This window comes from Perognathus longimembris, chromosome 8 (genome assembly GCF_023159225.1).
Source record: "Perognathus longimembris pacificus isolate PPM17 chromosome 8, ASM2315922v1, whole genome shotgun sequence".
NCBI lineage: Eukaryota > Metazoa > Chordata > Mammalia > Rodentia > Heteromyidae > Perognathus > Perognathus longimembris.
The window spans coordinates 26,169,698-26,178,841 of record NC_063168.1 but is presented as its reverse complement, the minus strand read 5'-3'; the positions used below and the strand labels follow the sequence as shown (position 1 = coordinate 26,178,841).

The window sequence follows — 9,144 nt, the reverse complement described above, 5'->3', positions numbered from 1 at the left end:
GCTAGTCTGATGAATCCTTTGATAGTGCACTTCAAGGTTCTAGTTAATACTTTGCTTTTTTAGGGAAAAAGTTGTTCTTTCTCTTCCTTTGTCTTTTAGCCTCACTTGCCTCCTCAGGGCCTTCTAGAATATTTCCTCACCACTGGCCTCCATCAGCACATGCTCACATTACCTACGACTCTGCTCCCCTCTCCTTTCCCACCCACAACCTTCTTTTGGGTGTTCATTTGCTTGCATGGCTTCAGCTGTGCCCACACCCATGCATAAGCACACACATGCACAGCTAGATGAGAGTCCTGAATCCCACTCCTGAAAGAGAAGATCCTCTACAAGCAAGCCTTCGCTGTTTTTCTGTAGCTTCCAAAGCCTTTTCATCAAGCCTCTCTCATCCTCCATGGTGTGCAGGGGCTCCAGCAGGGCTGGAGAAGAGGTGAACCCATGCCTGCTCCTCCAGGTTGACAGTCTCCTGAAGTAACTGAATAGAAGGAGGAACCACACTAGAAAAAAAAAAAAGGGGGGGGGGGGCGGCGGCAGCAGTGGCGCCGGGGGGGGGGGGGGGGGGGGGAGGGGCAGCGGAGGCCGCCGCCTCCCGGGATCAGCCGGGGCAGCCGCATCGGTGATGCCACTGCTGGTGGACCGGCGGCAGGTGCGGCTGCCGCAGTCGGCGGTGGAGCTGGTCCGCTCCCACCGGTGTCTGGAGGAAAGAGCCAGACTTCTCAGAGGTCAGTCTGTTCAACAAGTGGGACCCCAGGGCCTTCTGTATGTTCAGCAAAGAGAGCTTGCAGTGACCTCCCCAAAGGATGGCTCCGTCTTCGTTCTGGGTTCTGATGATGCCACCACTTGTCACATTGTGGTCCTGAGGCACACAGGTAACGGGGCCACCTGCCTGACGCACTGCGATGGGTCGGACACCAAGGCCGAGGTTGCCGCTCTCATGAACTCCATCAAGGCCTTCTCTGACCGCGCTCAGTGCGGAAGGCTGGAGGTGCACCTCGTGGGGGGCTTCAGCGACCACAGGCAGTTGTCACAGAAACTGACCCACCAGCTGCTTAGTGAATTTGACAAGCAAGAAGATGACGTTCACCTAGTGACGCTGTGTGTGACAGAATTAAATGACCGGGAAGAAAATGAAAACCATTTCCCAATCATTTATAGCACTGCTGTCAACATTAAAACTGCAGAGATCTACAGAGCTTCCTTTCGAGATCGGGGTCCAGAGGCGGAGCTGCGGGCTGCTGCGGATAGGCCCGTACTCCTGGATGCCATTTCCACATGTGGACTTCTGGCTGCAGCAAGATGACCAGCACATACTAGAGAACCTTTCCACGTCCCCTTTGGCCGAGCCCCCCTCCCCCCACTTCAAGGTCTACCTTGTTGTTCTTAAAGAAGAACCCTTCTCCCATGAACACGCTGTTTCCTGGAAATCAAGCTCTTCTCTACAAAAAGAATCAAGACGGCCTGTGGGAAAAGATTTCTTCTCCCCGGAGTTGCAAATAGGAATTACCAAAGAAAGCAACTTTTTGGCATGGCAAAGACTATTGATGAAGGTTGGAATCGGGAGGAATTTGCAATCTACATCCATTAGTGTTAGGTCACCATCCTTAGTCTTTCAAGTAATTTTCAAAATAAAATCTTATTTTGGCAAAAAAAAAGAAAAAGAAAAAGAAAAGCTGAGAGAGTGTGTGGAAGAGACACAGGCTCCATGCATCCTGGTGTCCCAGAAACAGGCCCATGATAGGATTTGAGTGAAGGTGTTTATGGGAAAGGAATCACCAGTCTGGCATGAGGACAAGAAAGAGGGAAGGACAGAATCAATGAATACCTTAAAAAGACAGCTACCTCTGTGGGAAGCTAGAGTTTTGTTCCACTGGGAATATCTGGAAAACAACATAAGGTACTGAGAAATTTCACTTATAAGTAAGGAACCTGGGAATGTTTTGCCTGAAACTTTTTCCAGAGATGTTAAGATCTCCCTACTCTGGCCTGCTGCACAAAAGACAAAACTTTCAATGACCAGAGGAACCTGTCAGGAAAATAAACATGGGAGTTGTAGGTTGGAAGTTGATCCAGAATGATTTGCAATGGAAAAAGCATAGAAGGTGGGCACTTACAGAATCTGTTATGATGTGTCAAGAGGGTGTTTAAAAGTGACAAAAGTTATGGATGGCTGCATATTGGAGTCACATTTGAGATGAGGGGCAAGGATAGAATTCAAGAAAAAAGGAAACAGTGAGAATAAGATCATGGAGCCAAGACCACAGAACTTTGAATCCTGAGCTGAGAAATTCAGTTGGGCAATGCCATGGGAGGTAGAAGTCCAGCGATCTTTGCATAAATGGGAAATGATGGAGTTTTGTCTGTGATGACCTAAGGGGGAGTTTTAGGAGGAAGATGATGAGCATACATATGAGTACATTGAATTTGATGTTTCTGTGAATGATCATCCGGGCAGAGAATTCAGGTGGGTGATTATAAATAGAAGTCTGAAGTTGAAGTGAAATGCCTAAGATGGAGAAAGAAATTCAAGAGCAATCTGCTTACAGGTGGGGCATCAAAGCCAGAGGATAGGTAAGATGATGCTCCTTCCCCACCCCAGAAGAAAATTGAATAAAAACAGGGAGGAGTCAAGGAGAAGATTAGGAAAGTAGAAAAACACCTACACTTAAAATATAGAAAAGTGACCTGGAGGCTGGTGGCTCACGCCTGTAATCCTAGGTACTCAGGAGTCTGAGATCTGAGAATCTCAGTTTAAAGCCAGCTGGGGCAGGAAAGTCCATGAGATTCTTATCTCCAATTAACCACTAGAAGTGACATTGTGGCTCAAAGCTATAGAGCACTAGCCTTGATCCAAAGAGCTCAGAGATAGCCCCAGGTCCCAAGTTCAAGCCCCACGACTGACAAAGGAGAGCAAAAGAGCACACAAAGCCCAGACTGAATTCAAGAAACTAGAGAAGGAAGCCTCTAACAAGGGGCAAAGAATAAAAAAAATCCTGCCAAAGCCAAGGTGATGAGTGTCCTAGTAATGCACTGGGAGGCTCCTCTAAACTCAAAGCAGCAGTGATCTTGGGATGCAGAAAAGAACCAACATGACTAGCCAATCTTCTTCTCCAATTAAAGTTGAATTAGAGATCTAGCACAGGGAACATAGATGATAGATGGACAGTATTTTTTTTAGTATGGAAAGAGGTAGGATTTTAAATAAATAAATAAGAAAACTTGGGATGTGACATCTATCAAATTTAGGGTCAAGGTCTGTCTCTGTTGCTAACTTTATGACATAGGCAATGTTACTTAACTAGTCTCACACGTTGTTTCCCCATCTACAAAAATGACAAAAATGAATACCCCTTCTGATGTTGTTCTGAGAAGGAAATAGAATGATGCTTATGCAGTATTCACGAGAGTGTTTACTTTATCTTGAAAAGATGTCTGTTATGTTCTGTAAAACACATTGATTGAGTTTCTACCACAGAGAAAAGCTATGCTTTAAGTGGTGTCCTAGTACAGGGGCTTCTCAAATGCAGATGTCAGGAAGCTTGAATTTTAGTGCCTATGAGGAAATCGAAGCCCAGACAGGGACTTTTGAAAGTTAAGAAGCTGCACTTCATTCCTTCACAATGCCAGGGTTTGGATATATACCCTCAGTGCAGTGATGGAATAGAATAGTACTTACTTCCTATTACCTATGTCTGTGGCCTAGAGATAGTAAACAAACCCACTGAGAATTATAACATATTCATCACTCATGAGTGCTTGGCTTCATGTTTACAGTCCTATCAAGAACCTCATGAAAGGGCTGGGGATATAGCCTAGTGGCAAGAGTGCCTGCCTCGGATACATGAGGCCCTAGGTTCGGTTCCCCAGCACCACATATACAGAAAACGGCCAGAAGCGGCGCTGTGGCTCAAGTGGCCGAGTGCTAGCCTTGAGCGGGAAGAAGCCAGGGACAGTGCTCAGGCCCTGAGTCCAAGGCCCAGGACTGGCCAAAAAAAAAAAAAAAAAAAAAGAACCTCATGAAAAATAGTTTCATCTTAATGATATTCCAAGACATATAGAAAAAGCAAACACAAAAACTTTGAAGAAAAATACTCACGATGATAGTACTAGAATCCTATCAATAAAAATTTTCTGAAGATGAAATTTGGGAGGAAAAGAAATTCTGTTAAGAACAAGTGCTAGTAAGCAAATCAAACCATTGGAATTGGTGCCTGAGAATTCAGCAGATAAGAGAGAACTATCAGATACTGCAAACTAAATGTTTTAATTATTAAAGACAAAATAAGAAAAGAGCAAAAATATACCCTAAAGACACCAGACAAATTTGAAAACATAGCAAATAGAACATCTAGAATTAAAAATAAAATACAATGATCACATTTTAAAACTCAGAAAGCATGTTAAGCAGTTAAAAAGAGAGTAAAGTGGAAGATCATTCTTAGTGAGGGCCTATAAGTATGGTACTCTAGCTGTTTTATGGAAATATCATCATTTTATCTCTCTCGGAATACACTTTAGATAAATGAAGAATCGCATTGACAATTACTTTCTAAGTACTCTGAACATAGCCCAGTCATCATAAGACCTCCAAATTGCAAGGGGAAAGGAAAAGTATGAGGTTAGGAAACATGGCAGGCATCCCAACAAGGTGATGTACAGCTTGTAGTTCAAGCTACTTGGGAGGCTACAGTAGGAGGACTTTTGGAGCCCAGAAGTATGAAAGAAGCCTGGAAAACAAATTAAGTTCTAGTCTCAAAAATTAATTTACATGTCAAACCATTACCATAGGCTGGATGTGTGGTTCGGTGGTAGAGCACTTGATAAGCATACAGATGGTCCTGCCTTTAAATTCAGCAGTAAAAAGAAAAAAAATCAAGCCATCAATAAAACAAAAGAAATGTGGCAGATGAAAGTGAGAACGTACATATTACTCATGGAGGTTTCTGAATGGAAGACTATGGAATTGAGAGAGAGAAGCAATATTTGGAGTAATAATGCCTGAAAACTTTCCTTGTGATTGATGAAAGAAAAGATTCCTCATATTCAAAAGGTAAAAATCTCAGTCAAATAAATAAAAATAAATAAGTACCATATATTTTATAATGTAATTGCAGAACTCAAAAGAACTAATGGCACAATATTAAAAGTAGCCAGGGGGAAAAAAACCAAAAAAAACATTTACTCACAGAATAACCGGAGAACATTTAAATGGATAACAGAGTTTCCACCAGCAACAGTTGAGGTGTTAGGCTGACTGATTTAGAGTATTGAGAAATTAATTGTCAATGAAATTCTTCATTCATCTAAAGGGTAATTCAAAAGAGAAAACAAAATAATGATATTTCCACAAAATACCCAGAGAATACTACTTACAGGCTCTCACTAAAAATCCAACTGAAGGATGCTTTTCAGAAAGAAAGCGATTGAACCCAGAAGTTAATAGTAGGATGTAAGAAACTACAGTAAGAAAATTAGATTGTCACATATAGATAAATCTAAACAAATACTGACTCTATGAATTAAAAATTTGCGTGAAGTTTAACTAAGATATTACATAGGTATGGATAAAATACTGGAAAATTACATGCCAGAGTTAATTTAGCTGAGTCTAATGGCTGGGTGCTAATCAGATGACATGCTTCAAGTGGTAACAGGAATAATTAGTACATTAAGACATAGAACTGGGAGCCAATGATGTTTTGACAGATTTATGTAGGCAGAAAAATGCTTACTCTCTAACCCCACAAAGAAGTGCCTAGATCCTAATTTACATTGCTTGATTTATGTTGATGAATAAACTTTACAAGTATGATTACATTAAGAGACTTGAGAAATTATCTTTCTAAGCCAGTCAGATGTAATTACAAGAATCCTTTGAAGAGTTGAGAAGGAGATAAGATGATGGGAGCAGAGTCAGAGGGGTTTGAAGAGGCTGCGCCACTCTAGCTTGTGTATAAACAATGGGTACAAGCAACCTCTGGAAACAAGAAAATACAAGGAAAAGGATTCTTTTCTAGAGCCTCCAGAGGAACACAAGCCTACTCACAGCTCGCTTAGCAAAACCCATTTCTGATTTCTATAGCTGTAAGTAGTCTACTGAGATTGTGACCATTTATCAAAGCAATTACAGGAAATTAATATGATTGCTGAGATTATAAGGAGACTCTAATAAATTAAGGTAATTAAGAACATAGGCTTATGACCCAGCAGCCCCACTGTTGGGTATCTATCCAAAAGCCCACAAACAAAATCACAGTAATGCCACCAGCACAACAATGTTCATCGCAGCACAATTTGTCATAGCGAGAATCTGGAACCAACCCAGATGCCCCTCCATAGATGAATGGATCAGGAAAATGTGGTACATATACACAATGGAATTTTATGCCTCTATCAGAAAGAATGACATTGTTCCATTTGTAAGGAAATGGAAGGACTTGGAAAAAGTTATACTAAGTGAAGTGAGCCAGACCCAAAGAAACATGGACTCTATGGCCTCCCTTATTGGGAATAATTAGTACAGGTTTAGGCAAGCCATAGCAGAGCATCACAAGGCCCAATAGCTATACCCTTATGAACACATAAGATGATGCTAAGTGAAATGAACTCCATGTTATGGAAACAATTGATATATCACAGTGGTAACTACTTTCAACGTCCTATGTGTATGTGTAGTTTCTATTATTGATGATGTTCTTGTATCACCTTCCTATGGTTGTACCTACACTATCTCTGTAATCTTATCTGAGTATATTGGAAACCGTGTTTACTGGTATTGGAAGTAGGAAATTCAAAGGGAATACCAAATTTGAGAGACACAGGGTAAAAAAAGAGAAATAACTACAAAAGCAATACTTGCAAAACTGTTTGGTGTAAGTGAACTGAACACCTGGGGGGGGGAGGGAAAGGAGGGAGGGAGGGGGGCATGAGGGACAAGGTAACAAACAGTACAAGAAATGTATCCAATGCCCAACGTATGAAACTGTAACCTGTCTGTACATCAGTTTGATAATAAAAATTTGAGAAAAAAAAAAAGAACATAGGCTTAATGCAAAATCTTGTATTGGGTTCCAGAAAACAACCAAATCAAGACTCAAGATAAAGGAAATGAATGTGCAAAGGCCCTAAGAATTTTGTTGTTGTTGTTGCCAGTCCTGGAGCTTGGACTCAGGCCCTGAGCACTACCCCTGGCTTCTTTTGAGCCACAGCACCATGGCTGGCTTTTTCTATATATGTGGCACTGAGGAATTGAACCCAGGGCTTCATGTATGTGAGGCAAGCACTCTACCACTAGGCCATATCTCCAGCCCCCTAAGAATTTTAATTGGCTACAAGTTTAGTAGAAAACAAATAAGCTGGGGCACACACATGTGTGTGTTCTTTCTGAACAAATGTGCAAGCCATTGTTGAGAAAGTTCCAGTGGCACACACCATGTTTGATGTATGGTCTTCAATTATGGGTTCAACCCTTGAAACAGGATGCTGACAACTAGAAGGAGCATCGAGATGAAGAGGAATCTGAAAACCATGTTTAAAAGAGAAGAAACTTGATATGAAATTTTCCATTAGAAGAAGAAAAACAACTACAAAGATAATGCCATTTTCTTAAAGGATGTGACTTATTCTGTATGACCCACAAGGGTGGAATTCAAATGAAGGAGAGCTGTTTCAGTGCCAGAAGAAGAAATCACTACCCTCTCCTTCAAGTGGTCCTGACATTTCTTTGGGATTCCTGCTCCTAGATATATTTGAATGTAGACTGGAGGTATATTTTCAGAGCTTCTCTGTATTATTTCAATGAGAAGAAAGAATGAATGGAATCTTGGAAATAAGAGAAATGATTCTACTTTGTTGTACATACAACTCACCTCACTTTAAGCCAAAACTATAGAGAGGCACTTGGATAGTTATAACTCTGGATTTATGTTGGAAACCCAAAGTTCTGCTGTTAAAAGAAAGGAACTTGAGTCCTTATAAGGCAGTCACCTTACGCCTACTCAAGACTTGCCACTCCTCCATAGAACAAGACACAATCTTGTTATATCATAATAATGTCCTATAATGGAGGAAATGTACTGTCTCTCCCTTGTGCTGGTCTTTAGGGGGTAAAAACAAGCTTCCAGATTAACTGCAATGTTCTTTTTATCACAGAATAGTTCCTTCTGACCACGAGAGTAAGGAAGTCCCCCTCCCCCTTCTCTGAGGTATGCTGCATCAATTCCCTCAGGTCTTTGGCCCTTCTGGGGAGACATGGGGGAACTCCTTTATCAAAGGGAGACTTGACTCTTGACCCTAAGAATAGCTTGGGCTCTGCCTTTGTTTTCTGTAAGGCTTAGAGGAGAGTCATGGAATAACAAGTGAGCGTACAGATCAAGTGGAATCAGGACCTCTTTCAAGTCCAAGGGAAATAAAGACATTGGGTGTAGAAGGGTTCTGGACAGAGGTTAAGGGGCTAGGATAGTATGGAGCCAACACTGTTTCTTTCCTAGAAGGAATTTGATGCCATGGATTGGTATTTTCAGTCATATACATGACATGGCAACCTTGCCCCCCACCCCCAACTGTTGCCAACTTTAAGGGAATTTCCATCTGCCTTTTGGCCTTTAGTTCACCCTCCACCCCTACCCAATCCATACAATAAGTGGGAAGGGAACTATGGAAATTCCCTTTTTAGGAAAATGAGACTATCAGAGAAGCAAAACAAAAGGAATACTGACAACTGTAAGAGCTCCTCTAACTGCCTCCCCCCACCCCCCCAACCCTTTCATCCTCAGCCCCGGCATCCTCCAAGAGGAAGAGGGACTCACCAGGCCCATGTGCAGGTGCTGAATTTTCCCAAGGCCTCCAGCCCACCCTCCTCCAGTCTTCCTGCCAGCCCATCCCACTGGGGAGTCAGAAGGCCCCAGCCGACAGCTGGGTTGTGCAATCAGCAGCCCAGATGTGGCTGGGACTCTGGCTTGCTGCAGCTGTCTCTGTCATCACACAGGGTCTATGGCCTTCATTTCACCCTTGAGCTGTACTCTAGCAACATTCCTGTCCCCATCCCAGACAGGCCCCACCCCAGCCACCATCCTTCTCCAGCAGCTCTGGAGAGTTCTTGGCAAATAAAGATCACAGGTCCAGCTCAGCCATACTGGGTTACGCCTT

General features: G+C 42.4%; 1 pseudogene; it reads left to right on the top strand.

Annotated features, from left to right (window-relative positions):
* Nucleotides 1-619: 619 nt before the first annotated feature.
* LOC125356871 lies at nt 620-1,644 on the top strand (annotated as a pseudogene).
* Nucleotides 1,645-9,144: the final 7,500 nt, after the last annotated feature.